This window comes from Centrocercus urophasianus, unplaced genomic scaffold (genome assembly GCF_019232065.1).
Source record: "Centrocercus urophasianus isolate 14NV4802_14NV808 unplaced genomic scaffold, USGS_Curo_1.0 seq_16, whole genome shotgun sequence".
NCBI lineage: Eukaryota > Metazoa > Chordata > Aves > Galliformes > Phasianidae > Centrocercus > Centrocercus urophasianus.
Genome location: NW_024884711.1, coordinates 33,390,016 through 33,413,016, shown reverse-complemented (window position 1 = coordinate 33,413,016; position 23,001 = coordinate 33,390,016). Strand labels below are relative to the sequence as shown.

At 41.9% G+C, this 23,001-nt stretch overlaps 1 protein-coding gene across 9 annotated transcripts in view; it reads right to left on the bottom strand.

Moving 5' to 3' along the window:
* Nucleotides 1-23,001, bottom strand: part of SVIL (supervillin) — a 103,190-nt gene that overhangs the window by 70,163 nt on the left and 10,026 nt on the right. The window lies entirely within an intron of this gene.

The window sequence follows — 23,001 nt, the reverse complement described above, 5'->3', positions numbered from 1 at the left end:
GGTAGCAAGAGAGGGGGGCAATGCACCAAACATCAGCTGCCTCCATTCAGCAGTGAAAATGCTGATGCTATTAGGAGACTTTACAGAATGGACAGCCAGGAAGCAGGGCAGCCTGGTCGGTTACTGCTGCTGAAGAAAACATGAAGCTACTAAAAATGTACTCCCAGTGAGAAAATGCCTTTAAACCTCCATTTACATTAAGTCAACTACCTCAGGACTCAAAAATCAATACACCATTTTTCACCTTATTCTTCAGACAAAAACTTCAAAACAATTCAAAAACAGCAACAACCCTTTAAACTCTAATGCAAAGCTCAGATTTAACTACTTCAAGGAAGAGATAATCAGCCAGTGTACTCTGCTACATGTTGTTGTATTATTTAAAATAATTGTTTTGGAATTGTTTTGCAAGCAAAAATACTCTTGTATTTTAAAATCTAGGTATGATGATGATTATTTCTTGCAGAAAGGTTTTTAAAAAAGCTTCTTATAGCTGACAATATCAGTCTGAATTTATAAAATGCACATTTTCTCACTGGCTTTCAAAACTTTTCTCCTCCCTTTGCTCTTCCATGCCTTCCCCTCAGTCACCTTTCCAGGTCCACCGGTTTAAAAAAAAAAAAAAAAAAAAAAAAAAAAAAAAAAAAAGTTCAACACTTTATATATAAAGAGGCTTAAAATGTGCAAAAGGGCATTTTTTGGAATTTGCTGCAAGTCGAGCAATTGTGCTAACAGCATCTTCAGTGTTAATAAACAACTTTTTCCTGTTTTTCTTAACGTTTGCTTTTTCTCCCCGAGCAAATGGAGAATAAAGCACAGAGATTACACAGAATCAGCTTGCCAGACCAAACAGAAACAACAGTATTAATGGTATATAACTCACTGCATTTTAAACAAGAACATTAGAAAGAAGATAATACTGCATACTGTAAGAATCTCTAAAAAGGCCAGGTTTACATCACTGTGAGAACAGTATGCCACAGCTTAACAAGCCCAGCCCAGTATCTGTTCAGTTAATCAGAACCAGGCATATCTTAAACACACAGCCATTCCAACAGGATAACCACCCATGCTATAGTTTCTGGCACTAAACAGCTGTCTGCCACAAAGTCCTCAAGCAGAGCACAGGGAAATGCTCCCTTATCCTGGCCAAAAATAAAGAGGAGATGTGAGAAGGGAAGAAGGCAGCTTTCATCACAGCAGTGGGAGAGGAGCTGCTCAGATGGAGCACTCACAAGCTTTTCTGACTCTTGCTCCCCATTAAACACATATAGTAATATTCATACATGCCATATTCATAGTGCCTCAAAAACCTATTAAAACTCTGCTGTAATTTGTAGGGTAAGCTCCTCTCTTTCCCCACCCAAATAAACAGAGAACTACGTGCTGTTACACAGTTCTGATATTTTATGAATTTCCTCCTGTTCAAATTAAGCCCCATGTGGGAGGATTAAAGTCCAATCAAACTTACTGACTGTAATATGGAAGCTTTAAGATTAAATGCAAGCAAAGACAAAAAATTAAAAACAACTGTGCTTCAAAAGGAAATAAGTAAGTCCACAAAATGAACATCAGTCTTATTTCAATGGTTAATTTAAAGAAACCCTCATAATACCTGATACAACAGAAAGAAAATCATTGCAACATCATTTTGTCGCCCCTTTCACTGAAGAATAAACATCCATATAACCCTATTAACACAATTATAAATATTTGTATTCAAAATTGAGAATATCTTTACTGAAGTGTAAATCGAACTTGCTCACAAGTTTAACCATTTCTTCAGTCTTATCCCCCCTCAACCCCCCGGATACAAACTACCCAATAAAGCCACTGTCCCCAGTTTAACACATAGGAAATTAAAAATGCTGAATTAAAAAAAAAATCCAGATGCAACCTTGCACTACTATTTGCTATATTTAAAGGCCCTAAGTCGGCGGCAAGCTAATTAGAAGATCCATCTAATCGGATCTTTCAAAAGTGTCCTTTAGGAAATAATGAAACAGACGAAGTGACTAAGTGCATACTGATCACTAAAGTAGCTAATGTAGCTGAAGGAGATGCAGTCAAACAATATTTACACATACAACCATACAAGAGATTAAAAGCACACAAACTGCATTTTCCTCTATCTACTTGGAACTCTTACCTTGCTCCTCAGAGTGTTTAACATTTCCCAAATAGCTGGAGATCCAAGGATTTCGGAACATGGTTGTACAAACAAAGGATTCAGCAAAGAGAAACTACAACAGCAGCTAATTCCCAACCAGCCACAGCCCTAGGCCTGTCTGAGCAATATCATGTAGAGATTTTTTCATAGCACAGGACTGGAGCTGTCAGGCTACTGCGTCCCGGGGAGTACAGTAAATGCATAGCAATAGGCTGCAAGCTGGAGCCGCTCAAGCCAATAATCAGATTACAAACAGAAATTAGGCACATGAATGCTAAAACAGATTGGGCAATGGTGATTGGAAGATTTATAATATCACCACTTCAAAGATGCAGCCAAATCACACGTTATATTCCTGCAAAATGAAAGCAGACCGTCTAAATCCTCATATAAAAAGAAAGAATTCTGCAAAAAGAGGAATAATGCCTCTCCATCTCTGATCAGGATAAACTGCAATGCTTGCTGAAGAAAAACTGCATCCAGGCTGCCAAAAAATGGACTCTGTTAATCATATCATTATGCTAAACGTTTTGCCCAACTATTAGTTGGAACGTTTAAAACAGACAAGATTTATGGATAACATGTGAGCGAAACGACTGGTGGGGGTGGGGATTTACGAACAGACACTGCAGCTCAAAATATTTTAATTTGAGACAGAAGGTGTAAAATTGCACAAGTACTGTCTGTCTAGCTACCATTTTTTTATTAAACAGATTTGATGGATTTTCAATCCAAGAGAGGAGTCAGAATCCTTTACAGTTCTTTGTGGAAGTCTGGAAACGTTTGTTCAAAATGGGGCAAGAGCCCTGGCTTAGCCTTCCACAGCTCTACCTGATCATCCCAGCCAACCACCCAGCACATAAATACCTGACTGAGACAGACCCACACACTGAACCCCATCCAACTGAAGGCAGAAGCTGCCTGCTGGCTTCCCTGTCCCAAACACACTTGTTAGTTATCTTCAGAAAGATTTCAGCCAGCAGCAGCAAACTCAGCACAAGGATGAAGTTGTGAGGACACTGAAAAAGTCCTAGAAACAGAAGTTCTTAACTTTGCTTACCCATTTCTATGATATCTGCTACATTAAAACCCTTACCCATGTTTGAAATTTCCACGTACCAGCAAAAATATAAGCACCAATGCTATGAAAGAGACTCCAGAACTACAAGTGAAAAATATAATCTATGAAAAAGCTAACAGTATTAATTGGCTCAATGTGAAGCTGTTTTAGCCTCTCTAGGTCATCGAAACTACAGCTTTTCATGCTAACAGGTTCTGTCAATGTACATAAGAATACACACTCCATATTGTCTATATTGTCTAATGTTATTTACTGCCATTTTATTTTTAATCACGACTCATCTTGAGTAGCTTTAACAGAAGCATGATTATTGGTTGATCTTTCAACTGTATAGAGTTCTCTTCAACAAGAGTAGTCCAACGCTTAGGACACAACATTGAAGCCCTCCCAAAGTAGAATCGTAGAATCACAGAGTTACAAAGTTGGAAACGACCTACAAGATCATCTAGTACACCCATCCTCCTACCATCATTCCTACCCACTAAGCTACTAAACCACATCTCATAGCACGTCATCCAGTAATATATGAGTAACATATACCTAGATCAAAATTATCTGGTGGTACACACCCTGTTTTTTTCTTTGCTTCTAAACTTACTAGCTCTTGCATTTAATTCTAACCACCACATCACTATCATATAGAACAGGGACCCAAACACTGCTGTGCTCTGTGGATCAGCTGTACCAGGCCTAGAAAATATAAAAGCAAAAATGTAATCAGTCAATACCTGTTGAAAACTTGCCATTAACCTGAAAATCTGCTTTCTGGACCAGACATATGTGCTAATGTGCTCAAAACACAAAGGAGACAGTGACTATGGAGGTAACACAAACTGCTAATAACGCCTACTTTGGATGTTATAGACTGAACCCTGCTTCCATGAATACTACTAGTATGAATACTTGTTTGACCTCATGAAATGAATGTATTACTTTCTACCTGTAGCATTTTTAAGCACCTGTAACTCATTTGGTACCCAGTAAGGGATTTTTTTTTTCCATAAAACACAAATAAGTAATTATAATTGGATAAATCTTGTGGCCATGGTCTCTACAAGTGTTGGAGAAGAAGTTCACAGCTCAGCCTTAGTGATCCACTGGTATAACTACAGTGATAGTAAACATCTCCTTCTAATTTTTGTGTATGCTTTTCTGAAGGTACCAGAGCAGTTTCTGGCTATTGAAGGAGACTATCTCCGCTCAAACATCACCCCCATGCTGCTGCTGCCCCATAAGCAGAAGAGATGGGTACATGGTTGGATTTGCAGAGAGAAGGGCAAGCTTCCACATCTCACCGCTGTGGGATCACATCTCCAGCATTTTGTCCCAGCATCCTTCTGAACAAGGTGCTCACTAGTGAACAAGGTAAAGCTCACTGAAGTATGGAAAGATGGAAAATCTCCTTATACCATGCACAGTCTGCAACCATAGGGTCACATCAGCTTCCCCTCGAGACAAAGGCTGTATGCCAATGCTGCTACCAATGTTAAGGTCTTAACGTCATGAGGTGCTGGAGCCCTAAGATATTATACCAAGGCTATGCACTTGACACAGGTCAGTGGAAGCATACAACTGTTTGCTCACTCCTCCATCAAAATGGGCTGTCTCAAAAAGTCTCTTGTTGGAAGAGAGATCTCTGTGCTGACCCTGAATCAGCTTTACGAGTAGAGAAGACACCTTGGTAAAAACAGCAATTCAGCAGGGTCAAACAGTTGTATGAAGGAAGTCTCGGATTTAGGTTTTTGCTACCTGTTTGGAAACAGTAGTTTTGAGAAGTCATGCTTCCCAGAAGAAAAGAAATCCATCTCCAAGTACTTGAGGAAGGAAGGATGAAGAATTTTCTCTCCTTTAAAGCAATCCAATCTTCAAAACCCAGAAATATGGTCAGCCAAACTACATTATCAAGGCTGTTGCATATCAGTAGTAATGTTCTTGTCCTCCCCTGCCATCATTAATTCCTGAGCTTTTGTAGCCTCCAACATAAGCAAACAGAAAGAAAACAACAGTTCAACTGTTGGAAAGGGGGGCAAACCCAGCTGGAAGTGAAGTTTGCAGTCATCTAGGCAAAGAGCTGGAGGTTAACATGCATACATTTCCAGTCTGAGACTGCTCAAGAAAGACCAGCTGGAAGCTAAATGCTGTTCCGAAGCTTCCCACAGGAAGAGAAGGAAAATATCTTCCTTTTGTCTGGCAAAACTAATCATTGTAATCAAAGTTGGAGTTTAAACAGCTTGCAAAGCTGTTCCCAACTTACAGAGCTGCCAGCCCCAAAGCACTGGAGAGTTATGAATCAGGTCCCACTAAGATTAAGCCTTTTTATTTCTAAATTTTGATCACGTAGGAATTTATATTTAGATGTGTTTCTCTGCGATAAGAAGAACCAGATACTTTGTTGTGACTTGCAGTTATGATAAAAAACAAAAATCAAAGAAGCCCATGACAGCTGTTTGAAGAAAGTCTAAAAATAATTAAAAAAAAAATAATCAAGAATGCCAAAGGGAAAAAAACAAAAACAAAAACAAACCACCGCAGTGATTGCAAGGAAACTTTCAGCAAATATGCTAGTTAGGTAAACATGAGACCAAGCATGGAAAACTGAGATGATCTGTATAAACAAGATGATGAAATAGTATTTACATCTACACTTCATGGGGCGAGGTCTAAAGGAGTTCATGAATTTTATTCCACTGTTCCACTCCTGAACAGGGGGTGAGTGCACTTGGAATAGCAAGTCCAAGCAAGCAGTGCTGAGATCTCAGAGGTGGAGGATGATCTCAGGAACAAAGGTTAGAAGAGAGGGCTAAACCAGACCATTCTTTTTCCATCTGACCCTTCCCAGCCTCCAGGCCACGCACACACCCAAGCATACCATAATGGTTTTCAGCCTGCAGGTATGTATTTGTAAAGGTAAGTGCCAGGGCACAAAGAAAACCTCCCTTTTCTTATCTTTCTTCTCCTTCACTCTCCAGCAAGTTCTGCCAAGGTTTTCAAGAAATAATTTAACCAAGACTCATCAAAAATCTAACAGAAGATTACTTACACTGTATAATCACTTAACAAGAAGTTATGTTCATGCATCCTTGCTTGCAAATACAGCGTATCAAGGATTGGCAGGCCCAGTGGGTTTGGTCATCTCCACTAAAAGCCCCTATACACAGACAAGTGAAATTCTTACTTCCTAAATGAAGTCATTCACAAGGACTTAACCTAGGATGAAGTTTCCTCACATGGTGCCATCCCTTCAGCAGGAACCAAGTTTAATCCTGTTCACTTTTTTTTTTTTTTTCCACAGTGCAATAGTTTTCAAGTAACGATTCTCTCAAGATGATGTCTCCCGTTTGGCTACAGACTGCATTTTGTACAAGTCCAAATAAATGTAGCGTCACATCACCTGTGTGACAATTTAAAGCAGGTACCACACCAAGATCAGAAAAGCTGATTAGTAAGGGTCATAAAAAGAACTAAGCTTTTTTAGCATAGCATAGGAAAGCAATAGATGTATTAAAAAATGTGGATTTTTTGGTACTGAATATTTAGTAACATTCTGGAAAATTCTATCTTCTATGTGTACTCTAAGAAAACCTTTCAGAACTATTACTATTTCAGATTTAACAAAATCTCAGTCAAACCATTAATTTTAGCAGTTAATTACTCCTAAAAGGAGACTCTGGTACCTTTCAATCTGCAACATTTTTTCTTATTCTGAAATGCAAAGGTAATTCCTATTGACACTCCCCCAACTTGGATCACTGTTCATTAAACGCTATGTCAAGACTACAGCATATATAAACATATATAGGAACTGTTGAGTCACGGCCTGAACCACTCACTGATCACTAGTGGAAAGGACCTGGTCAAGCCTGGGAGCACAGGTGAAGGCAATTCACCTTTGTGACTGAAAGGGGTGGAGACTGGCTCCACCTCTCTTAGACCCCATTTAAGGGCTGACTTCCACAGGGTAAGGGTCTCTTTCTGGAGGTTTCTCCCTGGTGGAGCTTTCCCCTGCAAACCTGGAATATGTTCTGATATAGGTAAGCAATCTTTTTCCCTTCCCTTATAGTGCCTTTCTATCGTGCCAATCCTTCCATTATACTGATCTGCCCAATTGCTACATAACACCTTCAAGGTTTTCCTCTTTAGCAGTAGGCTCAGCCTAGACTAGCTGCTGGGGGGATGCTGAAAAACCATACATTCCTCTCACTTGTCAAATCAGACACACCAGTGAGGAATATGCAGATTGAATCAGACCTGGTATCTGTGAGCCCAAAGATATAAAAGAACTCGTCAAGTACACACCATGAGGGATAGACTCAGTAAACTGCTGGAAACAAGGGATAAAAGAGGAACTCCTGCCCTGAACAGGATGTGCAGTTTCTATGCCCAAGGACTTTGAGGAAGAAGAGTTTTTGCTTAGCAAAATAATAGCTAAGCATTTTGTACCAGAGCCTGATGTAAAGCAGCTGCAGTTCAGACTGTAGAGGCATGCGTGTCAGTCTCTGCAACCACCCTAGATCAACATCATACCATAGGCACCAGTCTCTTGTTTAGCAGTGTGGTTGGTAACAGCTTTGCTGTTGCAGCGACCAAAGGCTTAAAAAAAAAAAAAAGGGACTGTTTGCAGGTCTCCTACTCTCCTAGCAAGTTGTTTAGGACAGGTTTCCCTATCTTGTGTCACCTCCAGTCCCTTCCATTTACAGGAAGCTTCACCAGATTGCAACGGGCCAGTCTCCTTATCTGCAGACCTAAGGCCCAAAGACCTGGGCAGTAAAGTGATATTAAAAGCACAGCCACGCTACCAAGATTCCTCCTGGCTGCTCCATCTGCTCAAATTTAAAGCCCAAAAAGGGAGCAGAGAGGCATGCATACCACAAGAAAGAATTTATAACGAAGTTCTTTGGCTCTTCTCGATAGTCATCTAAGGAAGGCATTGATTTTGTTTACCACAGTGATGTGACATTTTGCAGGCCACTTCATAGCCCTGCATACTTACCTTGAAATATAACTCATTTTTAAGCCTTGTCTTGCACACAAGGAATCTAGATCTAGTTCCCATCCTGTTTAAAGCATGTTGTAATGCTTCCCCAGAAAATTAAATATTCAGTAAAACGAAAACAAAAAAAAACCCCATATGCTCTATTCTAGTGCTGATGGTCAAGGTGACACAGCTCAAATACAAACTGCCACTGAAAATAATGTCACTCTGAATAAGCACATACATGAGGCTTAATCTGCATCTAGCATTGCTGAGCACAAATTCATGAAGAAAGGAAATCTGTTCAGCACAGCAATACTGCAGTTCTAGAGCAACTTGCACTGGAGAGCAGCCTTCAATTCAAAGCAGCCAAGACCTTTTCTCTCTATTGCCCTCATGTGCTCCCAAGCTCCTACAAAGAGCCCAGGCGTGCACAGCACTCAGTGGGGTGCTGATCTCTAATAGCAGGCAATCAGCATACAACCTGAAGAGCTTTACCAGAGCTGCACAGCACCTGGCTGTACTGAATTTGTCTGAGTCTAGGGGGATTTCACTGAAGAAATAACACAGACTTTTTTGTTTTTTAAAGCCTTCATCCACAATAAAAGTCAGCTTGTATGAGGGGAATATGATGAAACCTAGTTGAACCCTGGTCTGTACACAGGCAACAGGTGCCAGCACTCCCACTCCCCTGGGAACAGCACCATTGCATTAGGCAATAAAACACAGCCCTCCAATAAAGGGCATAAACTGCATAAGAGGAGAGCAGAAACAGTCCTGAAGTCACAAAAACAAAACACCTCTCTTAGTTCAGGTGCGTGCCTAAAATCAGACAGCATGACAAAGAATTTGAAAGGCATTTGATATGTGGGATAACAACATGAATCGCAGGGTATAACCGAGCCTGTGAGAAATACTTCAGGAAAGAGAGCTGCTACTGCAAGCGTTTACACAGGAGGCTTTTCTGAGCCATCTCTAGCATGATGCAGCTCCTCCAGGCGCAGCACATGGCAGTACTGGGCCATGTCTCCCAGGGCCTGGGCTGGATCTGTTCCGGGCTGCACGCTCCTTGCTGCCCTGCAGCAAATCCTGTCCCCAGACACCACTGCTGCAGCCTAATAAGGCCAGGCTGAGCTCCCTGCTGCCTTGTGACCGCCAAGTGCTTACCTTGTGGCTGCCCACCCACCCCAGGCTTCCACAACACAGGGCGGGAGCGCAGCAAGCACAGCCTGGGGTGAGCCATGAGCAGCACAAGCCAATAGCTGGCTGTGGGGTGGCATTCTGCACAGCACCATTTAGGATCAGTAGCTGCAGAAATAATGGGGTTTCTCACTACATGAATTGCTCAAAAGTAGGCCAGCAGCACGAGTGCAGCCAGCCACCAGGCAGGTACTTGTCAAGCACAAAAACCAAATGAAGAAGATAAAAGCAAAGCACAGACACTTGCTTGAACACTACCACTGAATTATTTAATGCTGTTGATCAGTTATGGTGAGATTTGCTGCAATTCAGACAGATGGCTTCAAAAGTAATGATCTGCTCTCCCCAAAATAACTAACTAGCAAAAAATCTGCTTCTGCTGCTTGGTGCCTCTCTTGTAACACCGGCTAGCTCCTCCCTCACACCTCTCCCAAGGTAATTTCAAGAGGCTAGATTTGGAGAGCTCTCCTCTTTCACAGAGCAGAGGCTGTGCAGGAAGCACACAGCCTGCCTGAGGCTGGGCCAGGCCACAGAGCACAGGTCGCTTCCACCTGCTGCTGCAGCCTCCACTGTCAGCAGGCAGCACTTCAGTGCAGACACAGCTCCACGCCCTGTCTGGCACTGAGCAGTAAAATAGAGAAGCAATTCAAGTGCTGCTTGTACCCTGATATTTCTAAAATTGACATCCAATCTTCTAAGTGCTCTGCTGCTTTGAATGAAGCATCACTGATGAGCATGCTGCCAAGGCCACAGTCTGGCCATCCCATCAGTACACATCTGCAGATGTAGGAGGCACTGTAGGGGGATGCTGCAAGAAACAGAGGATGCTGCCTGCTGCCCTGGGAAATTTAGTCCTTGAAATTTGGAACTCAGTCCCACAGCTGTGAAGGACTGAAGAAACACTGCCCTGCAAGGGCTCAATGCCTACCAAACACTAGATGTATGTAAGAATGCATTTAAGGACCATGCTTCTCAAAGCTGGAAAGACCTCCAATACAGTGATTAAAACTGAGCCATGATTATCACCCCAGAGAAAGAAATCAAACTGTTACAGGTATTCCCAGTTCCCACAGCAACCCCCAGGTTCATACTGTTAGATTGAAAGTGAGAGCATATTTGGCAGCTTGCTCTTTCAATAGTGTGCATTAAGCAGTACAGCTGTGAATCATGCTGGCAGTATGTAAGCTCAGCCATTATCATCTCAGGTTGAAGCCGTGCCCAGATGCACTCACAGACCCTGGCTCAGAACTGCTGATTTTCTGCTAAAATACACCTCACTAATCCAAAGAAATGGGGCACATTCAAAAAAGGGTCAGAAATGATTACACGCCAGTAGTCCTAAAAATAAACTAACTTACTTTGTGTCCAATTTGCTTAGATCAGCAGCACAGTATGTTCTCATTACTATTTAATACTAATAACAAAAGCTGTACAAAAGTAAATAACAGGGCATGAGATGGATTGGTGCATGCGTGCATTCAACAGATCTGTCAACAAAGTCTTACAAAGAATAGCACTGGCCTATGGAAGTCAGGCACAGCTAACACAGACAAAACCTACCAGGCTTGCTCTACTTCCTGACAGAAATGGGTTTCAAGACTTCAAGATTTTTCTAGTCTTTCAGAATACACACTAACAAACCCCAAGTACCAGCGGGAACTCTTTCTTTTTGATTAAAAAGGAGAATCTCCATCAATTCAAACACATCCAGAAAGCCACTATGGCACTCTCACAGGTGATTATTTGGCACCTGTTAATTTAGGGCCATTTGTGTAGCTGCACACCAGAAGATGCTTTCAAAAGGCTTTTATGCTTTTGCAGTTTTAATTTCAAACCGAGGTAAAGTAATAGCTGACATTTTCCCCTTCTAACACTCCCACTGTCCATTTTTGCTTACAGACATTAAGAATTTCAAAAAAATCACACTTTAGATAGAAATTTGGGGGACTGGTTGGAAATATGGGTGTATTTCTCCATTGTGAGTAAGACAGGAAGGAAGGAAAAAAGTACAGCTAACATTTTTGTGTCTGTATGCTGATTATCTTAAATGCAGAAGGACACCTGCTGGGCACAGAAGTCACCCCCACCAGGAAGCATGGCTTTTTCGTTGGTCAGGACAAAGCATAGCTTTTGTACTAGCTAACTAACTGGTATAGAGCTAGGAGTGAGAACTCTATCCTCTTCAGGAATAAAGTTGGAAGCCAATTTCAGCAAAATCTATGCATATCAAAGGTTACACTTAAAGACCGTTGTAATGAATGATTCACGCAAGTCCGCTGCTTTAAATCAAGGGTGAATAGGTGTGGTAGATTTTTCTCCACGCTCCCCCACCAATCCAGGCCACTTCCCCCAGTGATCCTACAAGAGTCAACTCCCACTCAAGTCCACCTGAGAGGAAATACATCTGCCATGTAACCAACATCTAAGTGTTGCAGGCACATTTTGGACTGAAGACAAATGGGGAGGTTCTTCCCTTGATTTAAGGATGCTCCAAAATTAAATACAGAATATCACTGCTTTGTTCAAATGAAACGTAGTAAGCAGAGAAAACAGAAATCCTGCAAATGAAAGGATGAGGCCAGATACATGGGAAGTTGAGAGGTTCATTATGACTCCTCAGGGCACCTTGAGAACAAAAAGTGGACATCTCTAAGACTGCTCTGCTGCTCCACAGCTCATCTGACACAGAGGAGCTCAGCTGCCCCAGACTGCATCAGTCTTCCTGAGATTAAAAACTGCCATTCCCAGACATAGTCCCCTTTTACTTCCCTAGTTCTCACCCTTGCCTGTCCCTCTCTTCTGATTTTTATTCTTGCTGCTTTCTTTCTAGCTTTACCCTCCTCCTGCACCCCCTTCCCATTGGTAACCCAGCCACATCTGTTTTCATTAGCACCTTACATTTTATTTCTACTTTTCCCCTGTCTCTTCTCCAGCTCCTACTGCAGAGTCCCCCATCACACCCAGTCCCACCTTCTTTGCTCTCTTCACCTCTGCTCCAAACCAGGCCACCTTCTCAAGCAGGGTTTTGCTTTCCTTCTCTAGGTCCAGTCCAGTAGACTCAATTCTTACCCTCCCCTTCATTAGGTGAGATCTGCACATGGGAAACTGAAAGTATGATGAGCAACAGCATTTGAGAGAGCCAAACCAACTACAGCTAAAGCAGCAAGCTGCAGAGCATGCCAACAACTGCAGGTCATAGTGTGTGCATGCAGATAATCTTAGACACTCGTTTTTTGCAGGTAAATTCCCTTCATCAGTCAACTTGTTTGTCCCATGAATAGCACCAAAGGAATGCTGTGCTGATGGAAGAGAGGCACTAAGCATGTGTAATGGAAAAAGACACATCTCTTAGAGGAGAGAGAAGAGCCAGCTTGAATAAATTAGAGTTGGAAAGAATGAAGGACTCTCTGGATGTCTTGATGGCCACCAGTTATTACAGTAATACAGTAACAACCAGTTATAGAAAGAATTCTGTATTGCTAAGTCTGGACTAGATCTTTGCAAAGGCAGACCTTATAGCCACAGTTTTAAAAATATACCTTTAGCATTACTTGTCCCGAAGAGAGGAAGAACACTCAGAAGCAGCAGAACATTATCAGGTAAATCACAAACACACACAGCACAGTGCTTCCTAGCCCACAGGGCACAGTGGGACACAGCCCTGTGCCAGGTGATGCTGCAAACCCACACTCACCAAGGCACATCACGTGTGGCTTCAGTCTGCTGCTGAACAAAGTGTTTCACCAGCTCAGGCAAGGCAGAAGCAAGGTGCAGCTACCATGAGCAAGAGCTCAGCATGAGCTGTAAAACCCAGTAGGGAAACAGCGCATGTGCTACAGCAAGACTTCTCACTCACAACATCTGCCCCAAATCCAAGTCCTGGCAGTCTTGGGGAACAATCAGAATTGTAGGATCACTAAGGTTGGAAAAGAGCTCTAAGATCATCCATTCCAACCATCCACCCATCACCAGTATTTCCCACTAACCCACGTCTTTTAGTACAACATGTAAACGTTTCTTGAACACCTCCAGGGTCGGTGACTCCACCACCTCCCTGGGCAGCCCATTCCAGCTCCCAGCCATTCTCTTGGAGAAGTATTTCCTAATATCCAACATGAATCTCCTCTGGCACAACTTGAGGCCATTACCTCTAGTCCTATCGCTAGTTAGATGGGAGAAGAGGCCTACCCCCACCTCACCACAGTCTCCTTTCAGGAAGTTGTAGAGAGAATAAGGTCTCCCCTGAGTCTCCTCCAGACTGAACAATTCCAGCTCCCTCAGCTGCTCCCCATAAGCCTTATGCTCCAGACCCCTCACAGCTTCGTTGTCCTTGTCTGGACACACTCCAAGGCCTTGATGTCTTTCTTGCAGTGAGGAGCCCAAAACTGAAGGCAGTACTCGAGGTTCAGCCTCACCAGGGTTGAGTACAGAGGGACGATCACTTCCCTGCCCCTGCTGGCAGTGCTATTTCTGATACAGTGAGAGGTAGCAACCTGTGGGGAATATTAGGGTACATCAACCCTGGGCTAACTGTAGCCCCAATTCCTGATCCAACCACTGCAGCGTAGCATTATGCCAACTTCAACACTTTTAACAGAACGTGCGTGGGGCAGTCACATGAGAAACTCACAGAAACTCACCTTGTTTATTGGTGGTGCCCTGCTCGCAAGGCCTGATGCACAAGGTTATCTTAATGCATGAGAACAGCCCTCCTTGCTACAGGAGGGAGCTGCCGGGAGCCATTTGGAAACTCTATTTCAGCACCAGCAGTACTGGCACATTTACTACTGAACTAATATATCAGCACTTCACACAAAGGATCTGGAGACCCAAACAAGATATTTGTTTTCTTCAATGTCTTTCTATGCCTGGCCTGATTCTTACATTTGCTAATGGAAAAACTGAATAAGAAAAAGCAGCAGAAAAGTTAGAGAGCCCAGCAGTTACTCCAAATAAATAATTTAAGAATCCGTATCATCCTTCACTTCAGCAGATGCATCTTGCTTGGACTTAGTTCTCAAATAGTCAAGTAGACAGAAGAAAAGCTCAGTTGAGGCTGCAATTCAAGACATTGACACTATCTTTTAAGTCTATTGCTTGCCAATGGCTTCAAGTCAAACTACAGTAGTACTTTAAACTCCTACAGAAAGTATGTCCGCATTAAAACTCAATACAAGAAACTTAAACATCCTGACAGCATGTGGCCATGCATGAGATCACTGTGAAAAGCTGCAGCATTTTCTTCAGCTCTTTATATTTTTGTTTCCTGGGAAGTCTGAAACCATAACCAGCAGCTTATACCCAAAGTCTATATTTCAGACAGTACAGACTGGAGAAAGTCCAGCAGTTGCATTAGCTCACAATATGCAGGAAAGTAACACAACCCTATCCAAGAAGATCCAGAGAACTAGAATGCTATTTGATGTAGGCTGAACAAAACTAGACAGCTGCTCTTAGAGAGGACACTATATAGGGATTTCACTTGGAAAGCATAATTTCATTTTTATAGTCAAATTCACACTTCTATCCCAAGAGAGAGGAAAAAAACATAATATTAAAGACTTTGGCATATGCAAGTTCTCAAGTTCTCAGCCAGTACTATTTTTTGGAGCTTTTTTGATTGTCAAGAACTATCTTTATTTCTTGCAAGTCATTATGAGGAACAGTATGAGAGCATTCACAGTTTCTGATATTTCAAGGTAGGGCTTTGTTTCAGCTATAGACTGTAAGAAAACGTTCTGCTAGAACAAACACAAAACTCGTGATGAGAAATGTCTTATTAACCCATTTCTGTCTTCTCATCCTGTAATCAGGAAGCAAAGAGAAACAGAAGGCAGACAGCTTGGTAAGTAAAACTGAAAAATGACTTCCAAGCATAGAAAAGCAGGGAAGAGAAAGGAGGAGACTGAAGGATACTGAGGTGAATCAGCACCAGGAACACTAGAAATCTCCACTGGTGTACTCCACTGCCTGTTTTATGTAAAAAGTCGAGCAGCTGTTTCTTTGTGTCAGTGACACACTGGCAGACACTGAACTTTTTGTTCCAAAGGGTGAAAGTGTGTCACCTGAGGGCATTCCAGGTTCACTACTTTGTGGCAAGTACCTTAAAAGGAACATCCAGTAACTTGCATTGTTAAATGATGTAAACAATTTAACCTCTCCCCTCAAAAATAAAACTTACATTTTGTTTCTCTTTCCATACCTGAACTACTATTGTTCACAGATTATTACTACTGTTATTACTATTATTATTTTTGCCTTAATATCCTATACTGCAAAAAAAATAAGCTAGTATTGACTCCATACAGGGTACGTGTATTTTCAAGTTTAAAGCCTGCAGCAGGACTTTGGCTGCCTTTCAGTTATCCTTACTAAGAAGCAGGGTTTAGAAAATACGATAATGAGAAAGAGAGCTCAGGACCCCTTTTGGGTTCCATTATGTAAGAACAATAGATAGATATATCCATCACCATCTACTGGTGCAACAAATATAGAATATCCAGAGTTGGAAGGGACTCACAAGGATCATCGAGTCCAACTCCTGGCTGGAATTGATATCTAAACTGCTCCTATTTTTAATTCCTCTTATTCTGACTTAACAGAGCATGTTGGTTACCTCTGTCATAAATAAAAGCCACCTGTATGATGCACAGCCAATCTACAAACAAAGCCCTTATCTTTCTTAGAACTGAGCCATTGCACTCTATTAAGCTCCAGTTAGATTATAGTTTTTCCTGTGACTTCTTCCACATCAAAAGCTTTCTGAATGTGCATTGCCGCTACCCTGTTTTGGTCAAATATTAAAATGATATATTATTTGAAACTTTTAATATTAACTTGCTTGTGAACTTGTGGCACAGAGGCCACACTCAGTCAATCTCTATCTCATGCCTGAAGACCAGTTGTGGGGTGACTTTGTGTCCACCTTAGGTTTTCAGGACATCTCCTGAGATCCATAAGATAGGTTACAAAAGCAGGCAGCAGTAATGGTGGAAGGGCTTTACTAATAGACATTAGTATTGAAAAAATTGAGAGCAGAACACAAAACCCTGCCTCCAGTTCCATCCACGTGACACATATGGAACCAAAGCGCCATGTGAAAGGGACGTTTTAACATACTTCTATCTTTCATGGTTTCTGAAGAACTGCCTTCAAAGAAGCTCAGACACAGATAAGCTGTACCTAAAACATTGATGACCATGGAGGATGGTGCAGTCGCTCCTTCAATATATCCTAGTTGCTGCTGACCTCTTACCAACAAGATTCCATTTTTCCCTGTTGGGTCAGCAGCTTGGAAGCTGCTGGCTTGTAACTCATAAAGGCAAATGCTAGCACAACAACACCCCCTTTCCTGGCACACAATTTATCCAAATTAGCTTTTCTGACCTCCTCCACTTAGCCAGAGCTCAGGTTGAGGGCTGTGGTTGGCTCTGCAGCCCTGGCAGGCGCAGCTGAGCACAAGCCCAGCCCTCCTGGCACACAGCCCTGGGTGCAGGCTGGGGAGCAGGCTGCTTCCAGGCCCCTCACCACACCAGTGGCCTCTGCCATTTTGAATACTGTAACTGATATGCAAAGTCAGTTTTCATGAGAACGCCGGATATCTTAACTTTAAAATCAACAGTTATAACAACTTGATTTAGAGGCCACTTGTACAGACAGCCTATTAAAAGGAACCAGAAAGTCAGACAAGCAAGTCAGAAGGTACTGACCTCTCCTGTAACTTCTTTAATTTGACATTCCTTTAACTATACATTAATCACTTTCAGGTACAGCACTTAAGAAAAAAAAATAGTGAAAAGCTTCAAAAAAGAGCAATAAGAGCTTTGCTCTAGTCTCCTCTGCAGTGTGCAGCCCAATACACATTGACAGTGCATCATTGGATGTGTACTGAGACCACCACCTTGATAAAACAGCCTAATTCAAAGCCTAGAAAAGCCAATTGCCAACTCTGCTAGCAGCACAAGTAAAGCATCTGTCACTGCAAAGCCTTGAAACTGTTTCTTAATGTTTCAATTCTGGATTTTGTTCCTGCTAAAGAAAAAAAAAAAAAAGAAGAAGAAGAAAGAATCCTAAAAACAATCACAGTTTTTCTGTGATTCCTAAAAACAAACACAGTTTTTGTTAGAGTAGATTTTATCTGATTTCAGAAGTAAATAATATGGGCATTAAAAAAAAAAAAGAGAGAGAGAGAGAAACAGTAGTTTTATTCTTTTTACTATTTCACTTTCACTTGCAACTACGGACTGACTGCAGGTAGCTTTGTAAGCTAACACCACAGGCTAAGGATGGAAACAAGCCGACAAAGAATGCCTGAAGCTACATTTGCCCGATTGAGTTCCTTTAAATAAAGCTGATTCTATTTGTGTGCAAATGAATCTGATCTTTGAAAGCTCAAAGAAAAACTATAAAAATAAAACCTTTCAAAGAGAAGTCAGAGAACTGCTTGACAACTAGAACAGCCATGGGTTCACCAGGTAACAGGTTTATAACCTCCCCAGCCTGTAAACTCCTTATTTCTTTTCCCATTTAATCAGTTACTTTCTCCTCCTCCCCCGCTGCTGCAGGAACACCATACCAGCAAGCTCCTCTCCGACACTTCAATACATATCTGATTGAACGGAGCAGTTTTTCATAACTTCTGTTTAACCTTGAAATCTGCTGCTTCTATTTCAGACTGATGAAGTGCTGGTGTGCCTGAAAGCTTGTCTCATTTTTTCCCCCACTATACCAGCTGGTCTAATAAATTACCTATTCCTGTGTGAGCTATGTCCTTAGATCATACAGCAAAAACACTATTTTGCCACTTCAAACTTACATTAAGCCCGAACTCCAAACCTTCTGACTTAGTTAAAAACAAATCACCTAAACTACTGCCTTGCATTACAAAGGTACTTGTTCAAATTCTCCACTCATCACACAGATGAGGGTATATACACAAGCAAAGGCTCACTTATTAAATAACTTTCAGCAACAGAAATATTTCCTGTCCAAGTTGCTCTAAATATTTAAAATAAAAATACTGATTGCAGATCGTAGTCAGTTTGAGGTGACTCCAGGGCTGATGGTTAGGCTCTCAAACTCTTTGCTGCAGAGCACCAGCATAGAACCAGTTTGCATGATTTAAATTTAAAAGCAACTTTCTCATTTCATTTAGAAAGGGAAGGGGGCTGGGGAAGGAACGTTTTGCTGCAGATAAATCACCTCTTTTCAGTCCATGGGGAAAGGCTCTTTTTTTTCCCCCATGGTCCGGCAGCTGGAGCTCAGCTCCCACTCAGACATGCCTTTATTTGGAAACAATGCCGGAGCTCGCAGGGCCGGGCTTCTTCAGACACAGTGCCCGGAGAGCTAACAACAACCGGGCAAACTGAGTGGCAGCTCTGCTCAGTCAATGCAGCCACATGCTGCTCTAAACATCCCTGCGCACAAACAGTGCAGAGTTGATAGTCTGAAAAAGCAATCAAACAAAAACCCCTTGTAATTGCTTATTGATCGTTAAAGGAAAGAGAATTGCAGTATCTGCTTGTCAACAGAGGCCAATACTCCTTAAAAATCCTACAAGCTTTACGCTCACACAGCTATAGTCTTCAAGATGCTTGTTTCCTGTACCACAGTACTACCCTCAGTAATTATATTAGCTCCTGAGACACTTACTCCAGTGTCTACAGCCACACAAGCAGCATTGGTTGTAAATGTGAGAGAGTTGTGCAGCTAAATGAAATGCTGCCAAATTACTGAGAATAAAATCATTAAGGTTGGAAAAGACCACTAAGATCATCTAACCAGAACCCACCACCATGCTCACTAACCATGCCCATCAGTGCCATATCTCCACGGTTCCCAAACCGTGGTGATTCCACCACCTCTCAGCCTGTGCTAATGCATCATCACTTTCTGAGAAGAACTTTTTTTCCTAACATCTGACTGCTACTTAAGTCCATTACCTCTCATCCTAGCTTTAAGCTGTGTACCATCAATGTATCAAAATGTAGGAATCAGATCACATGCTGGCACTGCACTCACCACTTCACTGTAACTCCTGCAAGATGATTCCCTGGGATCACATCCCCCTTTCTTCCTACAGTCAGAGAAGAGATACTATTTTTACACACCTGCTGTTTATTTTCATCAAAGTGGGCCAGCCAGAACTAGAACTTAAGACCAGCCATCTTCCTTACACCACTGTCTTCCATGGGTTGCAAGGACATGGGCAGCAAAGGAACCCAAGTGGCAACAGGAGACCCCTGAGTATTCAAAGCTGTTCACCTCTGATGCTCACCTTACATCAGGATCCATCTGAATGTCCTTTCTTCACCGTGCTTTTCTCATACCTTCTCAGCTAAGAGGCTTATCATCTCTTCAATAATTTTTATTTTTTTGGAAAACCCCCAATCATGTTCCATTCAGGTTCCCCTCAGCCTCCATCTCATCCCTCTCAGACACTGCCAAGGTCATACACAGGAATCTTTTAAAGATAAATAAGGAAAAAATTTTAAAAGGCGTGGAAGCAAAATAGGAGATATCTATTTAAATGCACTTTCAACTTTCACAGAAAATGAACTTCTGTTCCTGAAGTCAAAGCTCTCATTCTGTCATCTTCAGCATGGATTATCTATCCCCTGTGCTGCTCCCGGAGCACTGGCTCAGCACTGTTGAGCTGAGGAAAGATTATCCACTCTGACATTGCTATCCACTTGTGCTGGTTGGGTCACCACCACCAAGCCACTTCCCAGTTTTCTAGACCACAGTGTTCACAGAAACACCAGCTTGCCATGACAGACACAACGTCCCAAGAAACTACTTGCATGCATCCCTTGGCAGACACCTGATGTGATTACACCAGGCTCTGTGCCTGTGGGTACTGTTCACTTTAGGAGGGCAACCAAAAGAATCTCTTGAGCCAGACATGATTCACATCTTCCTAAAAATGCCAGATCCCCATCTGGAATGCCCAGACATTTCAGCCAAGAAAACCAAGTACAACAGCAACACAATAAAGAGCCTTGGTACAATGAAGAGGAAATACCTACTTAAAAAACTTAATTTGCTAAGGAAGAGCCTGGATTTAAAACAAAGAGCTTTTCTTCCCAGGGGACAGCCTTGTGCTGGTGGTTTGGCACCTGTTCAGTTCCTCCTCCCCGACAGCAGCCTTGCTGCCTCCTGCACAGACGCAATCAGCAGCATTTTGCCTGCCTGCAAGTTACATTTTTCAGGGCTCATCCAGAAGAGCCTTGAAGTTTGTTTCCCATCATGAAATACATCTTGCAAATGTGTACTTTTTCCTGATCTCACAAAGAGATGCAGTGTCTTGGAAAGTAAAGTGGGAGGAGGTGGGTTGGGAGAAAGATCATTTCTGTTACTCACTTTTCAGCAAGGGACCAGAGCTGAAGAATAAGCATGGAAGGAATCATGCCTATTTAGTCATACAAACTGCAAAATTACATACATGGTAAATAATTTCTCCTAGCAGAAGATTCTGAAGGCTGTCGTAAAAAGGCAGACATTGCCTCTGTAGTCATCCCACAGCAAGTGCTGTGGAAGGCTGAGGTAAGAAGTGATTTTCCTTCTCTCAAAATTGAAGCAAGTCTCAGTAGGCACAGTGATTTCCTTTTGCACTCCCTCAGTTTGCAAGCACTCTCATAAGCACTGTTTCTCATACAGGATTTCAAAACTTGAGGCTTCTTGCGACTTTATGGCTCTAATGGCAACTCTGTTGCTCACTGCTGAAGGGTTTCCTCAAGTAAGATTTCAACTTCAAAACAACTCAGAACTATTTCCTAAGTCCTCCCAAACCTTCCATATCCTATTTAGCATGTTTTGAGATATGCAGTTGTTCTCAGACATTTTTGCTGGCATTTACAAAGTGCTTCATTTATGTTTACAGTGTTTGCTGTTTCTTGCTCTGGCAGAAGGCAGGGGATGGTCACCTGTTCCAATGCCTTGACCCAAACAAATGACTAGTTTAGTTCAGTTTAGATTGTAGCTTTACACCTTATAAAAAAAAATAATAATGATAAAATTCAAGTATTATTTCTGTTCCTCCTCCTTCTACCAGCTGTGATGATAAAAGGTTCTTGTGCCATAGATCTTGATTCAAGAAGCACAATAGTGTATTCTTTCTTAGCATTCCCTCTATTTAAGAAAGAAAATTTGTATTTTACTCTAAGCAGAATAGTAGTAATTAATTTCAGGAAGACCCTAAAATTCAAGAACTGACTACCCTGATTCCAAGGAGTTCAACACTTTTGCCCATCATACCACTGTAGGGATCACATAGGATTTACTTCAGCATTTCTAAAGTTTCAAGCAACATGATGGAGAAAGGCAGTAGGAAAAATAAGAGCACACAGACCATCAACAATAGCTAGAGATTTTTCAAACTGTTTCAGCCAAGCAAGACTAGAACTACGATCTCTGTAGCTCTCTCCATTCCCTAACAATTCTGAAAGCAATATAAACTACTGATAACATACAAAACAGAAAGGAGATATTTTTCATAGCTCTTTCAAGAGGCATAGAGTCTCTTAAAGCAACAATCCTTACAAGTGAGTTATTGCAGTATTAGTATCCCCTGTAATAAGTCTAGTGCATGCTCCAGATAAAACGCTGCTTCTAACAACAACTGGCAATTTTCGAGAGAGCCACTCCATGCTTCCCAGCCCAGCAGGGTACTTTATAGCAAGCAAGCCAGAAATCAAGACCAACTCAGTAACAAAAGACACAATCAGCTGCTGAACTACTTGAAGATGATTTATTTACACAGTAGCTAGATGTAAATACTTCTTATCTAAAGCAGTGGACCTATAGTTCAGGGAATATATTAAGAGATTTGGAACCTACATCCAAGGCTGTGGCTCCCTCTGATTGCCACACTGTGTAAAAACTGCTGCGAGCCTGTGTTCAGCCTAGTTAGCCAAGAATTTTACCATCTCTATAATTAACTCTGGAGTCTGACATCATCACCCCCTCAAGGTTCTCTTAAAATTTTAATAACCTGGTTTATGAATATTCATTTGCCAGCATTACACTTCCAGGGATTTATGAAAACCCGATGGCACGTCAGTTCCCGAATAGATTCCATTATTCCTGCTGCTCCTAAGTGTATTTATTACAAACCAATTTCATGCTGACAGAAAGTACATCAAGCCTGCAGTTAGTCCAACCATCGAGGTCATTTCATAGAAATTAAAAGGCAAAGCAGACGGAGTGCTCTTGCTAAGGATGCCTTTTAATCCCTCACTGGATATGATGCTTCTTCACAGGCCTCACTGGTTCTGGCCTTTAAACCCTGCTCCTCCTTTATCTCCTCTTGTTCCTCTCCTCCCACACCACTGGAATGAGACTCCGGGCACACAGCAGGCAGCCTTTCAAAGTCTGCTGCTCTGTAAGAGCAGCTATGGACTCCCAAAGCCCAGACCACGAGGAGTTTATGAGTTTGGGAGAGACAGTTATTTCATGCACTCAGCTTGCTTCAGCAGATGCTGCAAGTCAGATGAAACTGGCACACTGCAAACAGCTAAATAAAGTTTGTGACACATCATTCCATTACTGAGAGTCGTAAACACTTCTTATGTACTGAAA